Here is a 26,665-nt window from a genome sequence, read left to right on the forward strand (position 1 = left end):
AGTGAGTGACAAAATAGCATGGGAGCAGGTCACAGCTAGAGTGAAGGTGTCAACATAGATTAGAGTATATTCTATTACAAGAATTCAGAACAAAGTAGGGGAGCCACTCATGACAGGCAGTAAAGGTAAATATTCAAATACTAACATACGAGCTTAAGAGAGTCCAAATTGTTCAAGTTAAGCATGTACATATAACATATCTCATAACTAGAAATTTCAAGTAAAAATCAAATGCTAAAGAAGTTCAGATCATAAACAAGTTCAATTCTGACAAGGTTTCACACAGACACAGCCCAGAAACCCATTAGATCATGGAATTTTAGAGGTGTGAATAGACAAGACATGAACACAGAAGGACGAAATTGTAAAAAAAAAACAAAGCCAAGAGACTTACCAGTTACCAGTTGAATAAACAGACAACAATAAAGAACAAACTCTACAGTACTGTGAATACCAACAAAGAACAAGAACCCAGAATCTTAATACGTCTCCCAAGGGCTTCAGATGAATCCCGAGTAGTGCTCGCACCAAGAAAAGTTGAAAAATTGAATTTCGGTGGCCTTGGATATTAGCCGGCCAAGAACCAAATATAGAACAAGAGAATGAGAGAATGAGAGAACAATAACTTCAATTTTTTAGTGAATCTTGTGATTCAAGTCCCCTTCAAAGAGGAATGGGGAGGGATTTATATAGTGGTTAAATCAGACAAGTAAATAGGGAAAGAAGTCAATCAAACATAAACAAGGAAAGGAAAAATATACATGCAATCATAAAGCGACCAGTAAAGGAAAGAAATCGAAAATCAAACCCTAATTAGGGTTTAACGTTTGAAAATTCGTCTACTGGTATGAGAAATCAGTTATTCTTCCATGTATATGGACGAGATATTGTCCAGATCTTAGCGATTGAAGTTGAACGGGCCCGAATCTGAGAGATGATACTTGCCAAGTTTAGGCAAGTACTAAGTGATACCATAGTCTCGCAAGTAATACTGAGATAGCACGTAAAAGGTAAGAAAATCATAGAAGGAATCCATGATTGAGACGGATTCGGAGAAGATTGAGGGGGCGGCTAAGGTTTCTGAAGGAGGGAGGAGTGTTTAGAGGCTGTTGATGAAGGGAAATAGGGATTAGGGTTTGGGTGAGGGGATATAAGGAGAGTGCGGGTTTTAATTCGGGCCGTTGAACATTTGAGATCAACGGCCAAGATTAAGAGGAAGGTGGGGCGGGTCATTATAAACGGGTTTTGCCCGGATTTTTAATAGGTCATTTGGGCTGCAAAGGTTATTGGGCCAGGGGTTCATTTAGACCTTAATTGGTCCGAAATTAATCACAATTTTGGGCCAGATATTAAAATAGGAAATTAAGAGGAAAATAATTTAATAAAAAAAAGTTAAATAAAATATAAAAATGCTAATTATGAAAATTAATACTTTAAAACAATAGTAGAAGATTATAAAAATGTCAAATATTATTTTGACCTTGAATAAAATGACAAATGCGATAAAAATTATAAAATATAGGCTATATTTGCAAGATTGTGCAAATATCTTAAAAATACTAATGTAATTATATAAAAATGAAGTGAAAATAATTGAAACGTGTATTATAGATGCAAAATAATAATTATAGGTAATTAAGTCATCACAAAATAATTTCAAGGAGTAATTAATAAGTATTCAAGTAATTTAAATGCAAGAAAAAATCAATTTTAAAGCTCTAAAAATTATGGAAAATCATAGAAAATGCTTGTATAGATTTTGTAAACTAAATAATGATGCAAAATGATATTTTGAAAGGTGTATATACTATTTGAGAAAATATGAGGGCAAAATTGGTTATCAACACATGGAATACCTGACGACGTGAATAACATCCAATGCCCGACGAATCCTCTGTAGCAATGCTATGACGAATGAACACATCCGACCTGATGTAGAGCGCACATTCCCATTAGGCCCACCAACGGATCTCCAACCGATTCTGATCTTACCATACTGGGCCAATAACCTTCCAAGGACCCACAATGACCCCATTCATGACACACACGACAACCGTCCACTCCGTACCAAACTCCCACAATTTACAACCAAAGGTATAGAGCGCCTTCCAGGCATAAACTCTCACATTAACGATAGTACAAAAGTCTCCGTACTAGTTTCCAATATTTAACAATCACATGACTAGCATGCCACACTTATACAAATCTCCTCGTGGGGTACGCTCCCATGACTTTTCGCTCAGGTAGCAAAGTTCGCACATCCATACCACCAACCGTACTAATGTCGTAAGGCAAATCACAATCCGCAAATTAGTACACAATGCTCCTTACACAGAACACCATTCTCGGGAGACACTAAAATAATGCCAACTTACTCTAAACATCTAAATTCTTCCCTGCTCATCCGAGCTCATGACATTCTTATCAACACAGAATCGCAACCGCGATCCTTAACTTCTAATTACCATGCAGCTCACTACACCTATCATGCCACTACGCGATAATACACGCATTCACCATAACCCTTGAACTATTAGTAGAATGAACACTTCATTGGCTAGAAACATTTCACTTACCCATTCCAGAAGAACCAATGCAACACGCAACTGATTTCCCAAACCGCAAGAAGTACAAACCCCAAGTTGTGACCCACATCGCCAAGACTCTTCCGGAATCCATTTACACCACAAGGCCATTTACATAAAATAATTCCCAAATCAATCAAGTTGTGGTGGCTGTCAAGCCCACACGTACAACCACAAACCACATGTATAACTTCACACACCGAAGGAATTGATCATTGCCACAATCATGCTGATTTAACCATTACTAACCGACCCAACTTCTTTCAATTTATACTTGACCTGACTTAGAAATAATAATAGCTCCATTCACACCATAACGAACTCAATCTGCACTCATCCCGAGTGACCCGAATCGCGAAACCACATCGTCTCAATACTCATGAATCATCTCATACCCTTCTCAAGCGCTCAATAGCATAACCAACTAGTACACCTATTTTTCAAGACCTTTCACGAATCCGAAGCTATTTCTTCCTTTACTCCAATACTGCATCACATACCTGACGATGACATAGAACATTCCAAGTTTCATTCGTAATCCTCTATGAAAACTCGATCCTTAACCACACAATGGACCATTATTCAGATTCACCCACTCTGACATGATCCCGAACAAAACCAAACTCCAACGCTCTGCGAGAACATGAACACCCTCTCAAAGGAGAAACCAACTGGATTCGTTTCCTTGTACATTGCATCCACAAGAAGCATAAACTCTGAGTCTTCCCAAATCCTGCACCTCAATCGATAAGGCGATGTATAGCACACATTCATTGAGTTCCTTGTTCGAATTACTCCTGACATTTCCTTTTCCTAGTCATAATTAACCCACCAACGCATCGATAACCAGAAACCGCACAAGCAGACAACCACGCAATCCAATCATAGATGGTGGGGCTCCCCACTTAGCTTTAAGCTACCACCACATAATGTAGAGCCCGCAACAATTCCTCCTTCTCAATTTCTATGATCTCGCACCGTTAACCTGCCAAATTTCTCGAAGTCTTTTGTTAAGATTTTCATGAACATTCTAAATTAACAACCACGACCGCATATTTGACCTTTTGCCGGGTAGTAAGTAGAACTCCTCGTAGAAATTTTATCAAAATCATGCAACCTCTAACATGCATGCAGGAGATAACCCATCTGTGGAATTCCTTACCGACATCTTCCTATGACGCTGCATTGGGTACAACTACCACATAATCAGTAAATCCTCCTGAGCCCATGCTCACCCACCATCTATATAAATTTGTTCCTTCCCCGTTGACATTAACTAAAAGTTCAACAATACCTTCCAAACTCAAGTCACGTCGTATCCCATAACGTTAATCAAGCTCTTACACCCCTAAACACTCCGAGCCAACTTCTTTCTGTCATATTCAAACTTCCTTAGCACAGTAGCCATCATTCCAAATAAAATTTGTAGACCCAATCACTTTCCACCATGCCTCCCAAATCGCTCTTATCTTCCTCAAGGTGCGCAACTATGCTACCACAGGATCCCTATGCTACTTTTCCACTCCCACTTTGATCAAACCACCTCCTTTAAACAACTTCTCGACCTCCGCTTCTCATACTTGACTTGCTAGTAATCCAACCCCCGCGAGACACCTCCCGCCATGTCCTTCCTCATATTCTGCTGCCCAAATGTTGCCTCAAATCAAATCCATACCTATAGCACCAGGACTAATGAATTGCTACCAACTCTAAATCTCCTAGAAGATCATCTTTCTCGAGCCATCAACACTAGAAACACCAATTCGATCCTAAAATCGCTACACTCTGCTATCCCTGACAACTGCTTCTTAGGTGACACTTCCCAATATCCTACCCCGAAGGCAAATCGAAGAACACCATAACACTGGCAAACCTTAATGCATTCCAACAAGGACGATGATACCACGTCACAAATAATAATTCCACCACGCTCGAAAATATTGAGCCTCATTACTCCATCAACCAAGCCTGAACATCCATAGTCCGATTGCCCTTCCTTTGCTGGAATTAAATGATAAACCTCTAAATCATGCACTGAAAAATCCTCTTTTAAAGCCATTCACTGACTCGACACATAGACAAGCACTCTACCATTACACCAACACTATGCGATAACAACACATGAATATTATAACAGTCCGTGCATAGCCTCAAAACCATAGGAAGTACAAATACTTAACTAAAATGACATAACATCCTTCCGCAAGGCGACGATAATAGCCTGCCCGAACATGCAGGGAAAAACATCATGCACCACGTCCGTAGTACCAATACAACTACTCGATGCCCAATTTGTAACAAGTGCTTCGCGACATATAAGATTGAGTAGGAAGGAAATAAAGGCACAAGCCTCAATGGAATCAAACTGCATGATGAGGAAATCAAGAAGGAAAGTGCTCCTAACAACCCTGTAGCCTCTCGAAGATAAGTACAGCCGTATCTGTACCGATCTGCAAGACTCTACTAGACTTGCTCATGACTCGTGAGACCCAAGTGAACCTAATGCTCTGATACCAAGTTGTCATGGCCCAAATCCATTATAAGTCATGATGGCGCCCAACGACGCCGTCAGGCAAGCCAACGTCGATTTATCAATTTATTTGCTCATGTTATTACTTTTGAAATCATAATTTCCATTACTTAAATAGTATAAAATGGAATTTACAATGTAAAATAATAATGACAACATGAACTACAATAACGAACAACCAGTAGGAACCCCCAAAATCCGATGTCACAAGTGCATGAGCATTTTCTAAGGAGTACAATAATAATACAACACCTGTCCCGAATGTAATAAGACAAGATAAAATAATTAGTACAATGGAGACTCGGTGGACTGCGATGCATAGCCTGGAGGGAAGTTCTCATGAAGTCTCCTCAGCAGGTGCGCCCACGCACCAAGGTAATCATCAAACTAACTTGTCAGATCCTGCACATTTAGTGAAGAAGTGCAGCATGAGTACGTAAATCAATGCATACCCAGTAACTATCTAGCCTAACCCCGGAGAGGTAGTGACGAGGGGTCTACATCGACACTCACTAAAGGTCCAAATAAAGAAATATAAAAAAACATAAGCAGGTATGAAGCATGCGACAATGATGGGGTAAATCTGCAAATTACATAATCTTACAATTACTTCTTTTAAAGCATAAATTTCTAGATCTTGTGTTCTACTTTAACAACTCAGAAAATGTCAAGTGTCAATCTCAATTAAATAAGGGATACCATATAAAACGCCGGGCATCAGTGGAAGGTTTATCTCGTGAATATTCAGTCTAATAGCGTTATAACGCACGATTCCTATCGAGGTCGTTCGGCCTGATCCAAAATAATGTGTACACTGCCGAGGGTTATGCGGCACGAACCATAGATGCATCTATATATTGCCGAGGCGTTTGACCTGCTCCACAAGAAAATGAAAGAAATTACCGAATCACGAGACACGTGTTTACAATACAGCACACAAGTATAAAATGAATATAATCTTTACCATTTCTCAAATAACTCACCCACAACTCAAAGTGTTAAGGCTTGGCCCAATGTACATATATTTATTTCTAAATCAATTTCAGTTACAACTTTAATTAATTAAGCCAGCAGAACAAGTTCAAACAATTCAATTATACATGATGAAGTCCTAAATCTACCCGGACATAAATATGCTTTAGCTATGTACGGACTCTCGTCACCTCATGCGTATGTATCACCCACAACTAGTTTCACATAACAATAAATATCACCTAGGAGTATTTTTCCCCTCACAAGGTTAGCAAGAGACTTACCTCACTCCGAAGTTCCATAACCGGCTCCAAAGCCACTCAAACACCTCAACTCGATGCCCGTCTCTTCCAAACTAGTCAAACGACGTACAAAACAATCAAAATATACCCACAATACATATAATCTAACAATTTAAAATGATTCCCAACTCCGCTCAAAAGACAACAAAGACAACCCTCGGGCCCACGTGCCCGGATTCTGAAAATTTCCGAGGATAAACTTTACCTGTGGTCAAATTCCAAAAGTACCAAATTCTAGGTTTTCTAGTAAAACCCCACAATTTCTACTAATTTCCATATTTAAATCCATATATAAACCATGTATTTAACTTGTAATAGGTGGGAGTCAGTTACCTTGTGTTGCTTGATGAAACTTTCCCCTTGAAGCTCTCCAAAATTGCCCCAACCAAGTCTAATGAAAGAAAATGGTCCAAATCCTATTTTTATAAAAGCCTTACTGCCCAGCGATTAAATTATTTTAAAACTCCAACTTGAAACTACTCCCCAATGTGAATGGGTAGATTTTTACACCTTGAATTATTCACATTAATATTAGTCACTTAAAGAGCTGGACACCACACACTTCCTCCCAACCCACAAACAACTCTACGACTCCAAGACCCAATGTAGCTTTATCTAGTTAAATACTGGTGAGTGCTTTAAGATAGTTGCTGATAAGTGTGGATTTTGACCACTTATTAGTTCCTTTTTACTTTTGTTTTAATCCGAAATTGTTGATTTATGTTCCCCAAAACTAATCAAAATATGCAAATTGCAGGAATGATGGAAATGTGGGCTAAAATGAAGAAATCCAACTCGAACACCTGTGGCCACCTGACTGCTTCTGTGTTTCCACAGGTGCGGCCACAATACCGCTTGTGCGGTCCCCCTTTAGCCCTCTTCCTTCGCATCTGCAGACCGGACTCGCACCCGTGACTAACAATCTGCTTCTACGGTCTTGCTGGTGCGACATAAAACTCATACCTGCGCCTCCAGCCTGCCTCACTCCCTACCACTTCTGCGACTCTGGGGCCGCTTCTGCGGTCTCGCAGGTGCGAGAATTCCTTTCGGACTTGCAGCCTCTTCCCAGCTCCCTTCTAGTCGCTTTTTTGGTTTACTGCCTTGCTTCTACAAGGCCTCTGCTGTGATGAAGCTTTTGTAGAAGCGGTTGCACTAACAACTAGAATCCTCCAGCTTTTTCTTAAGTCAAAAATCCGATCCGTTAATCATCCGGAATCCACCCAAGGGCCCCCGGGACCTTGACTAAATATTCCAACATGTCCCAAAATACAGTATAAACTTAGTCAAAGACTCAAATCAAGCCAAATAACATAAAAACTACGGATCAACGATCAAAACCCTTCTTTAAGCTTTCAAACTTTTAAACTTCGACGAACGCATCTGAACCATATCAAAACATTTCGGAATGACTCCAAACCTAATGTGTATGTCAAAAATCATGATACATATCTATTCCTAGGCTCAAAACTCCAAACGGACATCGATAACAAAACAATCCACTTTAAACCGAACTTATGATATTTTAAAACTTCCAAAAATGCCAACTTTCTAAAATAAACACCGAAATGCTCCCGGGTGACCCGATACTTAACCCAAACATACGCCAAAGTCCAAAATTATCATATGAACCTATTGGAATGTTTAAATCCCGATTTCGAGGTCGTTTACTTAAAAGTCAAATCTTAGTCAATTCTTCCAACTTAAAGATTTCGAAATTAAAATTTTCTTTCCAAATCAATCCTGAACTTCCCGAAATTCAATTCCGACCACATGTATAAGTCATAATACCTAAAATAAAGCCACTCAAGGCCTCAAACAGCTTAACAACACACTAGAGCTCAAAAGGACCGGTCGGGTCGTTACAACCTCCCTTTGAAGACATCTGCTCAGCCCCAGTTCTTTGTAGAATATTGATAGTTTCCCCATTAGGGTTTACTATTACATTGGTAGCAGAAGTTACTCTTACATTGGTTCCTGTAGGCTTGCTTGCTGTAGAAAGCTTGCCTCACACCACTATATCACCAATGACCATCTCATGACCCTTCTTGCGCATACTAGCATCCCCTACATATACTACATCATCCCCAGCTACATAATGAACCCAAGCAGGAATGTTAGGGTTTACTGTTCCATTGGATTCCTTCAAATCTATGAATTGTCGAGGTGCTGCACTACTTGGACCTTGCTTAGTATATAATTTTGGAGCTATTGATGTCCCCAACATCCATGAGCTCATCGTACTTCTCACCTCATCATCAACCCTAGTTTGAAGTTGATTAGGGTTTACTGTAGAGGTTTGCCTTGGTAAAACTGTTTTATTATCTTTTCCATTCTCTTGGACCTAGCATCCAATCGTATCTTTCATATGCTCCAATCTCTATAGCCTTCACCCCATCACTTCATAAAGCCTTTCTAGAATTAACTTCATTGTTTGCAACATTATATTCAGATTCTACAATAGTTGTAGAGGGAATTTCCTGACAAGAGTGATTCACTGTGACATTGAGTTAATCCAAAATGCATTTCAAAATGATTTAAGAAATAAAGAGATAAAATCATTTGTTTTTATAGGAAATGTAGATATTATTATTTTTAAATGTTCAAATGAAGCCAAAATATAACCAGAAGGAATACAACCAAAACTAAATCTAAATCCCTAAACCCTGATATCACAAGTGCATGAGTATTTATTAGAAAGTATAATACTACTACAATATCTGTCTTGAATATAAAATAGACGGGATAAAATGTAACGACCCGACTTGTCGTTTTGAGCTCTAGCGTGTCGTTTGGCAGTATGAGACTTTGGGTAGTTTAATATTATGTATTATGAATTACGTGTATGGTTGGTTTCGGTCTTCAAGCGGTTCACGATTGATTTGGAAAAATGATTCTCAATTCAGAAGCTTTAAATTGGAAGAGTTGACCAAGGTTTGACTTTAGAGTAAACGACCCCGGAATCGGTATTTGAAAGTTCTAATAGGTTTGTACGATGATTTTGGACTTAGGCATATGTTCGGGTTAAGTATCGGGTGGTCCGGGAGCATTTAAGCTATTATTATGGAAAGTTTGCATTTTGAAAGTTTTAGAATTTCCTAAGATTGATTTGAAGTGGACTTTGGTGTTATCGATGTCCATTTGGGGCTCCGAGCCTTAGAATATATTCGTATCGTGGTTTGTGACTTGTACGTAAAGTTTGGCTCCATTTCGAAATATTTAAGTATGATACAGACACGTTCATCGAAGTTGTAATGTTTGAAAGTTAATGGATGAATTTTGACCGTCGATTCATGATTTTGAAGTTATTTGTGTCATTTCGATCCTTTGGATAAGTTTGGATAAGGTATTGGGACTTGTTGGTGTGATTGGACGGGGTCCCCGGGACCTTGATGGAGTTCCGGGTGGTTTCGGATCATTTCTCCATGAATTGTTGCTGTTGTTACTGGTTCTGGTGTTGTTCATGGCGAACACGTAGGGGTTATCGCGTCCGCAAAAAAGGATTTTGGTTGCTGGATTTTTGTGTTTCGTGTTCGCGACTATTATCACGCGTTCACGAAGGTTTGGGGGCAAGGCTCCGCGTTCGCGATTCAATGGCTGCATTCGCAATGAAGAAGCTGGCCTGGTGGCTGACTTGGTCTTCGCGTTCGCGGAAGGGCAGACACATTTGCGATGGGCAGGCTAGTAAATCTTCGCGTTTACGTGCCTTTCTTGCATTCGCGTAGAGGAGTTTGGAAGCTGAAGCTTGTTGTGCTTAGTGAACGCGAGGGAATTTACGCGTTCAAGATGAAGATTGACTAGGTAGTGTATCAGATTGCAAAAACAGGTTTTGCTCATTTTATCTCAGATATTCCATAGGAGCCGAGCTTCGGGAGATTTCTGAAGGAGTGTTTTAGTCATCCATCACTAGGTAAGTGATTTATGCACATTGTGAGTTAAATACATGAATTATATATGGATTTGAATATGGAAATTGGTGGGAATTGTGAGATTTTGAAGAAAACCTAGAATTAATATTTTTGGATTCTGACCACGAAATTGGACATGGAATTAGGAATAAATTATATATTTGAGTTTGTGGTATTATGGGTAGTGATTGCCTTCAAGAATATTTCGAATCCGGGCATGTGGCCATGAGGGTTGACTTTGTTGAATTTTCGAGCGAAGTTGAGGATTGTTATAAATTGTTAAATTATAAGTATTGGAGTATATTTTGATTGATTTGCACATTGTTTGACTAGTTTCAGATCAATGGGCATTGGTTGTGGTATTAGAAAGGCATTGAAGTCGGTTATGGAACTTCAAAATAAGGTAAGTCTCATGTCTAACCTTGTAAGGAGGAAACTACCACGTAGGTGTGTATTTTTTATGTGCTACTTGTTATGGGATCCACATACGCATGAGGTGACAAGAGTCCGTACGTAGCTAATATCATGTTTATGTGCGTGTAGACTTGGGACTTTATAACACAATATTTGTATTATCTGAATTCAACTTGTTAGTTTAATTAGCTAAGATTTATAAATGAAATGTGATTAGAGATCATGTTAGATCGAATTTCGTTACCTTGAGTTGTCGTCAAGATATTAGAAAATAGGTAAGGTCATGATTACTTTACGTTCCCATGGTTATATTACTAACACGTAGACCGTAACTTAATTAGTTTCTTCTCTTCCTGGGGATCGGGCCGAACACCTTGGCAGTATATGTATATATATGAGATGCATCTATAGTTATAGTTTGGTAGCATAATGCGTTTGAAGTAGTATCTTGTGGGAACTCACTTGAAACTTTATCCCGTCATAAATTTTCAACTTGACTTAGTCTTGGGGCTCTTCTTAGACCATAAACCATTGTTAATGCACATCATACATATATTATCATTATTAATTTATATCATTCATATAATAGTCCTTGTCTACATATAAAATAATATAATTAGCGCACATCAACCGTTTTAATAGTGCTTAAGTACTTTGAAATTTTTCGGGGTGTTACACTTGATTTGGTTTCTTATTTGGTAATGTAACTTGGAGAATAGGAATAAGTTATGGCGTACTTTCCACTTTAGAATTAGACCAGCAACGTTGGATGCATAGGCTTGCTAACGGATGGAATTCTCAAAGGGAAATTCTAATGAACCCTTATAACACTACAGAAAATGGAATTTGCGATTCCAAGAGAGCACTGGACCATCTTTCTCAAGAATATCGCAAATTCTTCCTTACTTTGATCTGCCGTTACATGATTTGTCGCAATCAACATGTGTTAGAGGGATTGTCAAGAGAATCGGTTCAGATATGTTTAGGCTATCACTCCTTTTCTTTTGGCATGATCCATGTAACGATACGTAAACGTAATGATATTCCATAAGTGGTTCTACTCTTAGCAGTTAAGGATGTATATGTTATTCATTCCTGTAAAGTTATATTTAAGTATGTCTAAGTACGTTCCTAGGTCTCTACTGAGGTATTAGATAAAGATGTAAATGTTTATAATATGGTGATACATGCATCTTCATGCATTTACCATCGTGCTACTTCCGGTTGGGCAGTTACACATTTACCACCGAGCTATGGCCGGTCGGGTAGTCATGCATTTACCATTGAGCTACAGCCGGTTGGGCAATTATATATTTACCACCGATCTACGGCCGGTCGGGCAGTCATGCATTTACCACCGAGCTACGGCAGGTTGGGCAGTCATGCATTTACCACCGTGCTACGGCCGGTCAGGTAGTTACCACTGATTATTTGGGCAGTCATGCATCATAAGATATGGATAATAGTCTCAAAGAGAAGCAATATATATATATATATATATATATATATATATATATATATATATATATATATATATATATAAGTATTCATACACGGTGGCACTTGAGAGATTCAGGTTGATTCTTATATGTATTTAATTAATGTTGACTTATTATTACGTTTCAGTTCCACCTTACATACTCGGTACATTATGCGTACTGACGTCCTTTTGTTGGGGATACTGAATTCATGCTTGCAGGTATATATAATCAGTTTGACAAGCTCTCATAGTGTACGAGGTCAGCATTCAGCGAAGGATCTCTAAGACTCCACCTCATTCGGAGTGCAGCTGAGTCTATAAGTCATCGTGTCAGAGTTTTGCTACAGACTTATGGGTAGGCCGGTACCCTGTCCCATTTGATGTCAAATAATCTTAGAGGATTTGTAGACAGAGGTTCATTTAGTACAGTATGTCAGAGGCCTTGACGAACCATATGTATTCGTGTTTTAAGAACGATGCGCATTGATACAACACTTGCCCACTTATAGTTATACATTATAAGTTGGGGCCATGTTGGCCCATGATAGTTAAAGAAAAGTGTTACAAAGTGGTTTGCTCGGGCCAGTATAACATTGGGTGCCAGCCACACCTCCCTAGGTTTGCGGCGTGACAGCAATGTCATTAGAAGATGTCAATATGGAATTCCACAGGTGGGATATCTTCTATGAACATGTTAGCGGTTGCGTGAATTTTGATGACATTCCTACAAAGAGTTATACTTTCTACCCCATATGAGGCATGTACTGCGATGTGATCTTGGGTCACTTGAAGTAGATAGTTCGACTATCATTTGGTCGGATGTGCGACTGTGCTGATAATTCGGAATGTTTTATGAAATGTTTAACATGAGATCATGAGATATTTGGCGGGTTAACGGTGCGAGATCATGGTAATTGAGGAGGATGAGGTATTGTGGGTTCTGGGTTTATGTGATTGTAGATTAATGCTAAATAGGGGAGCCCACCGTCTATGACTGGGATCACGTGGTTGTGTGCCTTGGAAGTATTAGGTTATCAATACATTGATAGATTAGTTATGAATAAGGAAAGAGAACATCAAGGGTAATTCGGGCAAATGACTTGATAAATGTGTGCTACATTTTGCCTTATCGATTCATTTGCAGATTTTTGGATGACTCGGAGTTTATGCTTCTTGTGGATGTGATGTACAAGGAAAGGAATTCATCCGGTTGCTTCTTTGGAAATGATCATGTGCTAGCATAGCACTAGAGTTTGGTTATATTCGGGACCAAGTTAGAGTGGAGGACTCTCAATAATGGTTCAAGTGGGTTCAAGAATTAAAGTGCGGTGTCTAAGGATTTCGGATCCGTTGTGTGGTTAAGGATTGAGTTGCTGTAGCAGGTTATGAAAGGGATTTGGAGCATTTCTATGTTAGCACCGGGGTCTACGGTGCGATGTTAGACAGATAGAAGGAAATAACTTTAGATTCGTAGAAGATCTTCCAGAACGGGTGTATTAGCTGGAGATAATATTGAGTGCATGAGGAGGGTAGGAGATGACTGATGGGTATTGAGATGATGTGGTCTCGTGATTTGGGGTCACTCGGGAGAAGTGTAGTTTGGGGCCCGTTATGTGTTTTAACAGAGCTATTATTTCAAAAGCAAGTCAAGAGTAAATTGGAAGAAGTTGAGTCAGTTAATAATGGTTTGAATCAACATGGTCGTGGAAATGATCAGTTCCTTCAGTGTGTTAAGTTATACAGGTGATTCGTGGCTGTATGTGCGGGCTTGACAACCACCATAATTTGATTGATTTGGAGGTATTTGATTATGATGGCCTTGTTATATGTAAATAGATCCCGGAAGAGTCAGGGTGGTTTAGACTATGACGTAGAGGTTTGCATTTCTACGATTATGGGAATTCGATTACTGTTGCAATTGTTCTTCTGAAATATGTTGGGTTAAGGGTGTCCAGCCGATGAAGTGTATACTCTATTATTGGTTCATGTGTTATGATAAAATTCTTGTGCTCACGCGTAGCAGCATGATAGGTGTAGTGAGCAGTATGGAAATTTGAAATTGACGATAAAGGTTGCGGGTCGGTATTGATAAGCATGTCACAAACTCGGAGTAGCGGGGGAGGATTTCAGATGTTCAGAGTATGCTGGCACTATTTTTGGGCTGCCTGAGTACGGTCTGCTATGTGGAAGAAGTGTTGGGTACGAATGCTTGACTAGTACTATAGAAATAGCATGGTCGACGACCATTGATGTTCAGATTTTGCTACCTGATGCGGAAGGCTGTGGGAGTATGTCCCGCGGGAAGAGAGTATAAGTATGATGTGTTAGTCATTTGGTTGTTAGAGAATGATATCAGGTATGGAAATTATAGTACTGTCACTAATGGGAGAGTTTATGTCTGAGAGGCGCTCTATTCCTTTAGTTGTGGACTGTGAGAGTTTGTTTTGGATTGGACAGTTGCACTTATGTGTCATGAATATGGTCATTGTGGATCTTTGAAAGGTTATTAGCCGAGTATGGGATGATCGGAATCGGATTGAGGTCCATTGGTAGATCTAATGTGAATGTATGCTCTACATCAGGTCAGATGTGTTCATTCAGCATAGCATTGCTTATGATGGAGTCTTCGAGCGTTGGATGTTATTTTTTTCGTCAACTATTCTATGTATTCCTCTGTTATGCTATGTGGGTTGTGAGATGGCTTGATTATTCACATGTGTGTTGTGATGCTATATAGCTTGTAGTGTTATATGAGCGAGATGGTTCTCGAGATACAGGTAATTTATTGCACCTTAGTCGTGCTCGAGTTTTGAAGCGCATGGCGCTATCTGTCTCCCAGGGTTGTATTTATGCACTTGGTGTGCTTGTGGTCGATATTCGGGCATTTCGTGGGTTTGAGCATTTTGGCTTGATGAGTACTTCCCTATTGATTATTATGTGAGAATCGGGTGGCACGCCGCCACGAGTGTCATATTTGGATCGGCTTGCACACCGCAACGGTATCATGTGTGGATCGGGTTGCGCGCCGCAATAGTGATATGTTGAGTACAGTTCCTTATACTTATTTTGCGTGCCTTATTTCTCATCTCTGAGATAGGTTCATAGCATGTGTTTAGCCATTTTATTCATTATGCGGGCTGGATAGTTCTTTGACAGAGTTCTCTCTCCCTTATGGGTCATATTCAATTTTTAGCTTGTTGAGAGTTTAGATCGTGTTTGAGGTGGCTTATTGCCCGAGCAGCTTGTATTGGGTGAGATGAGGTTTTGCACCCGAGATCAGTGCAATTGCATTTATGTTAGGTATATTAAAGAGAAAATGTCACTATTTAGTTCAGAATGAGGTAATGGTTCTTGTGAAGTGGAGAGACTCCATGATGTATTGATTTGGAAGGTGGTTATGAGCTTCTATGGGCTGCTTTCTTCGTTGCAGTATCGCGAGGGCTGGATCAGGGCTTATGCGTGTTATGAGGTATACTACGAGCATCGTATTAGTGAATTTGCAGCTTCTACGGTTGGAGGATGTTATTATGGGCATACGAATTATGCGGTGTATTTTGTGGTTTCAGCATGGGTGCATGATCATATTTGGTACAACGAGTTCAAATTGATACAGTGTTCGTATGTTAGAATCAGGTCTCGTGGAGAATTCCGAATGTTGGAATTTGGTTCTAAGGCTTGTGGGCTAAGTGAAAAGGAAAGATCTTCAGTCTGGCTCGAGCTAAGGTGCCCAGATGGGTTGTGGTAGAACGGGTAGGTGCACGAGGTGTTAAACATTGGTTTGGGAAACTCCGGAGCAGTTCGTGGCACGTTAGAGGACGAACATACGTTTAAGTGGGGGAGAATGTAACGATTCGACAGGTTGTTTTAAGCTCTAGCGCATCGTTCTGTGGTTTGAATCTTTGAGTAGCTTCATATTATGTATTATGACTTGCGTGTATGGTTGGTTTCGGTTTTCGAGTGGTTCGGGATTGATTTGGCAGAATGATTCTCAATTTGGAATCTTTAAGTTGGAAGAGTTGACCAAGGTTTGACTTTGGAATAAATGACCTCGAAATCAGGATTTGAAGGTTACAATAGGTTCGTACGATGATTTTGGACTTGGGCATATGTTCGGGGTGAGTATAGGGTGGTCCGGTAGCATTTCAACGCTTATTATGGAAAGTTGGTATTTTGAAAGTTTTAGAATTTTTTGATTTTAATTTGAAGTGGACTTTGATGTTATTGATGTCCGTTTGGTGTTCCAAGCATCGAAATAGGTTCATATAGTGATTTGTGACTTGTACGTAAAGTTTGTCGACATTACGAAATTTTTAAGTATGATATGAACATTCGTCGAAGTTGCAATATTTTAAAGTTGAAAGAAGGATGTTGATCGTCGATTCATGATTTTGATGTTATTTGTGGAATTTCAAGCCTTTGGATAAGTTTGGATAAGGTATTGGGACTTGTTGTTGTGATCGGGCGGGGTCTTGGGGACCTCGGGTGAGTCCAGGGTGGTTTCAGATCATTTCTCCATGAATTGTTGTTGGTTCGTGTTTTGTTCATCGCGAATGCGCAAGGGTTATCGCGTTCACGAACCAAGATTTTGGCTGCTGGATTTTTGTGCATCGTGTTTGCGACTGTTTTCACGTGTTCACGAAGGTTTGGGTATAGGCTCCACGTTCGCGATTCAATGGTCACGTTCGCTATGAAGAAGCTGGCCTGATGGCTGAATTGTTCGCGTTCGCGAAAGGGCAGACGCGTTTGCAATGGGCAGGTTGGTAAAGTTTCACGTTCACATGACCTTTCTCACGTTCGCATAGAGGAGTTTGGAAGCTGAAGCTTGTTGTGCTTCGCGGACATGAGGGAATTTCCGTGTTCGCGATGAAGGTCATTTAGGCAGTGTATAAGATTGCAAAAACAATTTTTGGCTCATTTTATCACAAATCTTCTATGGGAGCCGGGCGTGGGGCGACATTTGAAGGAGCTTGTTAGTCATCCATCACCATGTAAGTGATTTTTGCACATTGTGAGTTGTTCGTGTTATCATGGGTAATGATTATCTTCAAGCAATTTCGGGCACGTGGGCTCGAGGGTTGACTTTGTTGACTTTTCGAGCATAGTTGATGATTGTTATAAATTGTTAAATCATGAGCATTGGAGTATATTTTGATTGATTTGCATGTTGTTTGACTAGTTTCAGATTGATGTGCATTGGTTGAGGTGTTAGAAGGGCGTTGGAGCCGGTTATTGAACTTCGGAGCGAGGTAAGTCTCCTGTCTAACCTTGTGAGGGGGAAATTACCCCATAGTTGTGTATTTGTTATGTGCTACTTGTTCCACATGCGCACGAGGTGATGAGAGTCCGTACGTAGCTAATATCATATTTATGTGCGGGCAGACTTAGGACATTATCATGCAATATTTTTATTATCTGAATTAAATTTGTTAGTTTAATTACCTAAGATTTATAAATGAAATATGATTAGAGATCATGTTAGATCAAATTTCATTACCTTGAGGTGTCGGCAAGATATTCAAAAATAGGTAAGGTCGTGATTACTTTACGTTTCCGTGGTTATATTACAAACACGTAGCCCGTAACTCGATAAGTTTTTTTTCTTCATGGGGATCAGGCCGAACACCTCAAAAATATATGTATATATATCAGATGCATCCATGGATCGGGTCATATGACCTCGGGAGTGTATGTACACGACTATATGGATTGGCCGAACGACCTCGACATAATTTGTGTGTAAAACCGCCAGGAGTACGAATACTCACGAGATTACCCTCATGATTGGGACTTGGAAATTACATGATATTCCCTTGTGACTGGAGATCGGATATTTATTTGACGATTCTTATTGGTTGAGATGGCATGTGCTATATGGAAATTTTAGAATGATATTTTGTTAAAGGCTCATGTTGATTAATGTTTCTTATTCTATTGATCCTGTTGTATTTCATGCCTGCTTATAATTCCTATATTTTATTTATTGGACTACTAGTAAGTGTCGATGTTGACCCCGCGTCACTACTTCTCCGGGGTTAGGCTAGATACTTACTGGGTACGCATTGATTTACGTACTAATGCTACACTTCTGCACTAAATGTGCATGATCTGGCATCATTTGGTGGTCATTTGGGTGCGTAGGCACAGATGCTGATGGGACTTTATGGTGAGCTATATTCCATGCTAAGATTTGCATCACATAGAGTCTCCTTCATAATTATTTACTCTATCCTGGCAGGTAAAACAGTGGAAACAGATAAAAGTACATAATACAATCCCCAACTGAAGAGTAAACACGAAGTCCTCAAATACTGGGTACTTCCTCAAACGGAATACATAATGGTAAACACGAAGTCCTCAAATATTGTCGAGTCAAACGGCCTGATCCCACAAGAGTAATGACATGAATTCCTGATGTGGCGTAGACCCGATCATATAATAATATTGCTGAGGTCGTTCAGCGATCCCATAATAATCGTGTACACCGTTGAGGGTCTACCGGAATGAACCATAGATATATCTCATAATACAACTAAGTCGTTCAACCTGATCCATAATATTAGTGTTGAGACGTTCAGCCCGATCCTACAGGAATAGTGAAACTTCACGGGTTATTGGTTAGATAAGAGACTTACTTCGCTCTGAAATCTGATAACTGGCTCCAACGCCTCTCTAATAACTCAAACAACTACCAAACATTCCGAAACAAATCAAAGAATGTGCAAACTAATCAAAATATACTAAACAACTTGTAATTTAACATTTAACGACAATTCCCAATACCTCACGAAAGTCAACAAGTCAACCCCCGGGCCCATGTGCCCGAATTCCCAAAATGTTTGAAGATAAATATGAGCCACATCACCATGAACTCAAATATATAGTTTATTCCTAATTCCATGGCCAATTTCGTGGTCAAAATCCAAAAACACCATTTCTAGGTTTTCTTCCAAAATCCCACAATTTCTACCAGTTTTCATGTTAAAATCCATATATTATCTTTGTATTTAACTCAAAATAGGTGAAATCACTTACCTCATGATAGATGATGGAAATGGTTCTTTAAAATCACCCAAAATTGCCTCAAAAAGAGAGAAATTGAATGAAACGATCTCACCCCTGAGCTCATTGTTATAAGCCTCTACCAGGCCCTTCAACGCGTTCGCGAAGGCTTGCCCGCCCAAAGCTTCGCGTTCGCGAGCCATCCATCGCATTCCCGATGACCGATTTCCCCCAGCATAAATCCCCTCCTTTGCATTTGCAATTGCCATTCCACATTCGCAAAGGGAAAATCTGCCAACTCATTGTTCTTCGCATTCGTGACTCCCTTGTCCCGTTCGCATAGGGTAAAAGTCCCTTGGCCCCAGCTCATTTTTCACATTCATGACTCCTCCATCGCGTTATCAAAGCACAAACACCTAGAAAACAATATCCTTCTTCACGAATGCATGCTCCCCACCGCGTTCGCGAAGGATAACACTAGAACCAGCACTAGCAGCAACAAAACACACCGTCATGGTCCGAAACCACCCCGAAACACACCTGAGGCCCCGGGACCCCATCCAATCATACCAAAAAGTCCCATACCTTATCAAAACTTATCCAAAGGCTCTAAACGCCATGAATAACATCAAAATCACGAATCGTCGATCAAAATCTTTCAAACCTACAAACTTCGCCGAACGCGTCCAAATCACACTTAGACATTCCGGATCACGACCAAACTTCACGAACAAGTTCAAATCAGTAAAATGAACCTATCGAAGTTTCCGGAATACCATACGGAGTCCAATAACACCAAATCACACTCCAAGTCACACATAGTAAAATTCAAAACCTCTAAAATGCAAACTTTCGATAATAATGCCAAAATGCTCCAGGGCCATCTGATACTCAACCCGAACATACGACCTAGTCCGAAATAACTTTTCAAACCTATAGGAACCTTCAAATCTCGATTTTGAGGTCGTTAACTCAAAAGTCAAATTTGGTTAACTTTTCGACTTAAAGCTTCTGAATTGAGAATTATTCTTCCAAATCAACTCCGGAATTCTCAAAAATCAAAACCAACTATACGTGCGGGTCATAATACACATAGTGAAACTTCCCATGGTCTCAAACCACCGAACGATATGCTTGAACTCAAAACGACCGGTCAAGTCATTACATGTTTTCCCACTTAAACATATGTTCATCCTCGAACGTGCCAAGAATCATTCCAAAGTTGCCAAAATCACTGTATAACTCCTCGTATACGAGCACATTAGCTCAACCCTGATGGAAGATCCTTCCTGCTACCTAAGCCCACAAGCCTTGGAACCCAATTCAAACATCCGAAATTTCCTACAAGATCCAATTTCTTGCATACATACATTGTATCAATATCCACAAGTTGTACCAAAACATACATATACACCGAAGTCGTAACCACACGATGCACCGCATAATTCATGTGCCCATAAAAATATCTTCCAACCACACTAGCTGCAATTTTCGAATCCAGTACAGGTAATATACCTTCGGACACATAAAAGTCATATTCCTAACCTCACAATACTACAATGATGAAAGAGATGTGCAGAAGCTCATAACCACCCGTCAAAACAATAAATCTTGGAGTTCCTCTGCTCAACAAGAACCAGTGTTGCTTTCTGAACTGATTAATGGCATTTCTCTTCCAAAATACATTATAAAAATCTTGTTGCACTGACTTCAGGCATAACAACCTCGTCTCACCCAGTACAAGATGCTTGATTGACAAGCCACATCAAAAACCATCTAAAATCTCATACAACGTCATCAATGCGCCAACAAGCCACAACTCAAATATGACCAATAAAGAAAGTGAACCCGAATACAGAACTATCCAGCTCGCGTAAGGAAAAACAATCAAATAAATGCTATGAAGTTATCTCAAAGATGAGAAAGAAGACATACAAAATAGGTATAAGGAACCGTACCCAACATCTCACAATTGTTGCGTGCAACCCGATCCATACATGATACCGTTGCGGTGCACAACCCAATCAAAACATCATACCCGTTGTGGTATGTCACTCGATCCACACATAACAATCAGTAAGGAAATACCTATCGAGCGAAAATGATCATACCCAATAAACACATGTTTATCAACCACAAGCACGCAAAGTGCACAAACATAACCCTGGAGAGACGGATAGCGTCATGCGCTGCAAAAGGCCAAGCACGACTAAGGTGCAATAAACAACCAGCATATCGAGAGCAATCTCACTCACATAATGCCACAAACTACACAGGATCATAACACGCGTGTGAATAATCAAGCTAAGCCTCTCACAATCCACATGGCATAATAGAGTAATACATGGAATAGATGACGACATGAATAACATCTAATGCCCGAAGACTCATCCATAAGCAATACTATGCTGAATGAACACATCCGATCTAGTGTAGAACATAAATTCTTGTTAGGCCTACCAATGGACCTCAAAGTCGATTATGATCATCCCAAAATAGGTCAATAACCTTCCAAAGATCCAAAATAATCCAATCCCTGACATATACGATCAATTATTAAATTCGGAACAAACTTCCACAGTCAGCAACAAAAGGAATAGAGTGTCTCTCAGACATAAACTCTCTCCAATCAGTGACAGTACCAGAATCTTCATACCTAATTTCAATCACTACCACTTAAATGACTGGCACGTTACACAATACGATAATCCTATGGGAAATACTCCTACAACCTTCTGCATTAGGTAGCAAAATCTGCACATCCATGGATACCAACCATACTATTTATGTAGTGTAGATCAATAATCTGCAAATCAATACACAATGCCTCTTCTACAGAACACCATTATCATGCGACAATAAGATAGCGCCAGCATACTCTAAACATCTAAAATCTCCCCGCCCCCCTCCTCCGAGCTCATGACATCCCTATCAAGACTGAATTGCCACCTTGATCCTTTAATTTCCAACTCCACACCGCTCACCGCAACAATCATGTTGCTACGTGAGAATAGTAGAACCCCGTCATAATCCCGAGCCATCAGTAGAATAAATACTTCATCGACTGGAAAAACATATTTTAGAAGAAAATCGCAATACACAACCAACTGCCCATAGTCGCAGAAGACACAAACCTCAAGTCGTGGCTTAAACTGCCATAACTCTTTCGGGGCTCATATATACATAACCAAACCATCAGAATTGAATCCCTCCAATTACGGAAACTACCAAGCCCACAGTATAGCCATGATACACATGTATAGCCTTATCGCGCCAAAATAACCGATCATTTTCCTTACCATGTTGATACAAGCCACTGTTAAACTGACCTCACTTCTTCATATTTACTCTTGACTTGCTTTTGAAGAAATACCTCTTTTCCCAACATATAATGGACCTCAATCAACACTCATCCTGAGTTACCCCATATCACGAGACCATGTCGTCTCAATGTCCATAAGCCATTTTATACCCGTTCATACGCTTAATCGTACTTCCAACTGCTACACCTGTTCCGATGAAGCTTTTTGCGAACACGGAACTATTTCTTCCATCTCTCTAATATTATAGTGCAGACCCGATGATAACATAGAAATACTCCAATAACCCTTCACCCTTTTCTACAAAACACAATCTTCAGCCACATAAGAAACCCGAAAATCCTTAGGCACCACACCTTAAATCTCGAATCCACTAGAAATATTATTGAAAGCCGCCCACTGTAATCCAGCCGTATTATATAACCAAACAACTAGTGCTCCGTTAGCACATGAATACTTTAAAGAGCAACCTAATGAATCCTGTCCCTTGCACAACACATTCACAAAGAGATGTAAAATTTGAGTCATCCCACAATCTTTACATGAATCGATAAGGCAAAATATAGCACATATCCATCAGATTCCTTGCTCGAATTACCTTCTGATGTTCTCTTTATCAGTCATAACTAATCCACCAACGTACTAATAACTAAAAACTGCAAAGACAGATAATCATGTGATCCAATCATTGTCAGTAGGATCCCCCACTTGGCTTTAAGCCACAATCACAAAATCAAAGGACCAACGTTGACTTCTACTCCTGGCTACCATGATCTCACACCATTACCCAACCACATTCCTCACAAGCCCTCATTGAACTAATCATAACACATTACAAATTATCAGCCACAAACACACACTTTGACCGTCTGACAGTCGCATCATCTTCTTCAAGTGATTCAAGACCACATCATAGTACATGCATCCCATTGAATAGAAGGTAGAACTTTTTATAGGAACTTCATTAGAAATCACGCAACCCCTAACCTGCTCACATGAGATAGCCTACCTGTGTAATTCCGTATTGACATCTTCCAACGACATTGCCGTGGTTATAACCACCACGAGATTAGTAAATCCTCATGAGCCCACACTCGTCCCCCAGTTGTAAGAGTCCGTTAATTTCTATTTACATCAGCTGAAGGTCCAATAATACATTCAACACTCGAAGTTATGTTGTATAACAAAACAACAATGCTTATCATTCACATCCCTTTACATTCCAAGCAAACTCTTCCCATCACATTCAAACTTCCTAAGTACAGAAACTACCACCTCAAACAAAATGCACAGACTTAGTCAGTTGTCCACCATGACCCACATCGCTCTAAGCTTTCTCAAGCGTGTGTCTATCCTACTATAAAATCCATACGATATGTTACCATTCCCACTCCGGTTAAACCATCTTCCTAAGCAAACTACTCGTCTATGTTGCTTGTACTTGACTTGATAACAATTCAACCACTGTGAGACATATCCCACCATATCCTTTCTCATCACCCGCCACCAGTCATAGCGCCCTAAATTACGATCTGTCTTTGTAGCACCCGAAACAATAGATTGCCATCAACTCTAAGCCTCCTTAAGGATCATCTCTCTCAAACCACCAATACTATAAACATTGATCCAATACTAAAGTCGTAATACACTGTCCTCTCAACTAATCGCTTCTCCATACCGTGCCCCAAAGGCAAACAAATGAAAACCCTCATACCGACGAGTCTTAATGAGTTCGAACAAGGACGACAATACAACAACACAAATAATAATTCCACCAAGTTCGGAGATGTCAAATCTCACTACTACTTTAACCATAGCATGATTATCCCTGACCCAACACATCTCTAACACCTCAAACCAATGCCAAACGTTCTGAAACTATTCAAAGAATGAGCAAACCAATCAAAATATACTTAAAACTCATATCTTAAATATTAACAATAGCTCCCAATGCCTCACGAAAGTCAACAAGCCAACCCCCAGGTCCACATGCCTGAATTTCAACATATTTTAAAGAAAAATATTACCCATAGCACCATGAACTCAAATATATAATTTATTCCCAATTCCATGTCCAATTTCGTGGTCAAAATCCAAAAATACCATTTCTAGTTTATATTCCAAAATCCCACAATTTCTACCAATTTTCATGTTAAAATCCATATATAATCTATGTATTTAATTCAGAACAAGTGAAAAACACTTACCTCCTGATAGATGGTGAAAATGACTCCTAAAAATTGCCCCAAATCGCCTCAACAAGAGAGAAATTGAATGATATGAGATCACCTCCGAGCTCACTATTATAAGCATATGCTAGGCCCTTCATCACATTTGTGGGCCTCTGGCCGCGTTCACGGAGGCCTGTTTGCCCAAAGCTTCGCGTTCGTGAACCATCTATCGTGTTCGCAATGACCAATTTTCCCCTCATTCGTTCGCGGTCGCCCTTCCACGTTCGCGAAGGGCAAAGCTGCCAACCTGGTATTCTTCGCCTTCGCAACTCCCTTGTCGCGTTCGCGTAGGGTAAAAGTCCCCTGGCCCCAACTCCATCTCTGCTCCCACCAGCCAATATCCCTCTTCTTGAACGTGTGCTCCCCACCGCATTCGCGAAGGACAACACCAGAACCAACAACAGCCAAAGCACTCCTTCTTGGTCCGAAACCCCACCAAATCACACCTAAAATCACCTTACGAACCTATAAAATCCTTCAAATCCTTATTCCGAGGTTGTTTACTCAAAATTCAAACCTTGGTCAACTCTTCCAACTTAAAGCTTCCAAATTGAGAATTATTCTTCCAAATTAACACCGGACTTCTCGAAAATCAAAACCAACTACACGTGCGGGTCATAATACATATAGAGAAGCTTCTCAAGGTCTCAAACCGCCGAACACTATGCTAAAACTCAAAATAACGGGTCGAATCGTTACACATATATAGATTACTTAGCTTTGATATATCTAGCAGGAATAAAAATTCACTTATATCAAAATACCAATTACATCTTTGTTTCTTAATTTTGTCAACGTCACACTTTTTTTATTCTCTTACTGAGGAATTGACTCTCTTTAACGCTTTTAGATTTGAGGCGACATCATTCAGCAGAAGCACAAAAAAGAAGATAACTTTATATAATAAAGTGTAAAAGTGAATTGATCATTCAACACAAAGATAATCAGTAGTATGCTAGCAATTTATAGAAGGTGCGGTACAAACACTTGAACTAATGTATCTTAATGTTTTACAATTCTGAAAATAAACTGAAAGCATTATAAAGAACAAGAAAGAGAATGAAAAACACAACATACATTTAATAATATGCCATATTTGCTGAAAAGGAAAATAAAGAAAGATTGTGTTAGGGCTGGTGAAAAAGAAGAAAATGATAGATTCTTCAACAGGGCAAAGAGATGGGGATTAACCCTTCATTTGCAGAAAGAGGCACGAGTAAGAGAGGAAGGGAAATTAATGAAATTAAAGTGTAAAGACATGACTTTTCAGTTTCTATTTTTGTTGGTATAAATGCGTGACTTTTCAGGGATTTTTTCCAGAGCACCTAAATTGGAAAATATGAGGAAAAAAGCAAAAAAAACTAAGAAAAAATACATAGTGCCACATCATCTCCCATTTTTCCTGAATTATAAAAAGATATATATTCGTATTTGGGTGTCCAGACTGATTAATCTCTTTGCTTTGTTGGTGCAAGAACATGTTTTGTGATGGACTGGTGAGGAACTTAGATCTTTAGTTAGCACAAGAAGCGAGTCATAAAAAGGAATATATTAGAGTTATCTTTTGATGCTAGGATGTTAGAAAGGGGCATACAAATATTTTAAATAGTATTGGCATGGGCCTAAACTTGAGGAAAGATGTATATAACTCTTATGTTGGGTTCTAAGCGTTGATATAAACTATTGCCATTGGTATGATGCTTGAGTATATTTTAGAATTGTGTTACTTGACGATGTGCTTAAATTTAAGTTGCTCGAGGACGAGCAAGAGTCTAAGTATGGGGTGGCGATAAATGACCAAAAGTACATGTTTTAGTGTGTTTACATCTCATTTGACATGCGAGTTGCGGGACATTACATAGTTTTTGAAGTGAAATATGCTCATTACGTATTTATTGTGTGTAGGAACGGGTTTGGATAAAAGTGG

This window comes from Nicotiana tomentosiformis, chromosome 8 (assembly GCF_000390325.3).
Source record: "Nicotiana tomentosiformis chromosome 8, ASM39032v3, whole genome shotgun sequence".
Classification (NCBI taxonomy): Eukaryota; Viridiplantae; Streptophyta; class Magnoliopsida; order Solanales; family Solanaceae; genus Nicotiana; species Nicotiana tomentosiformis.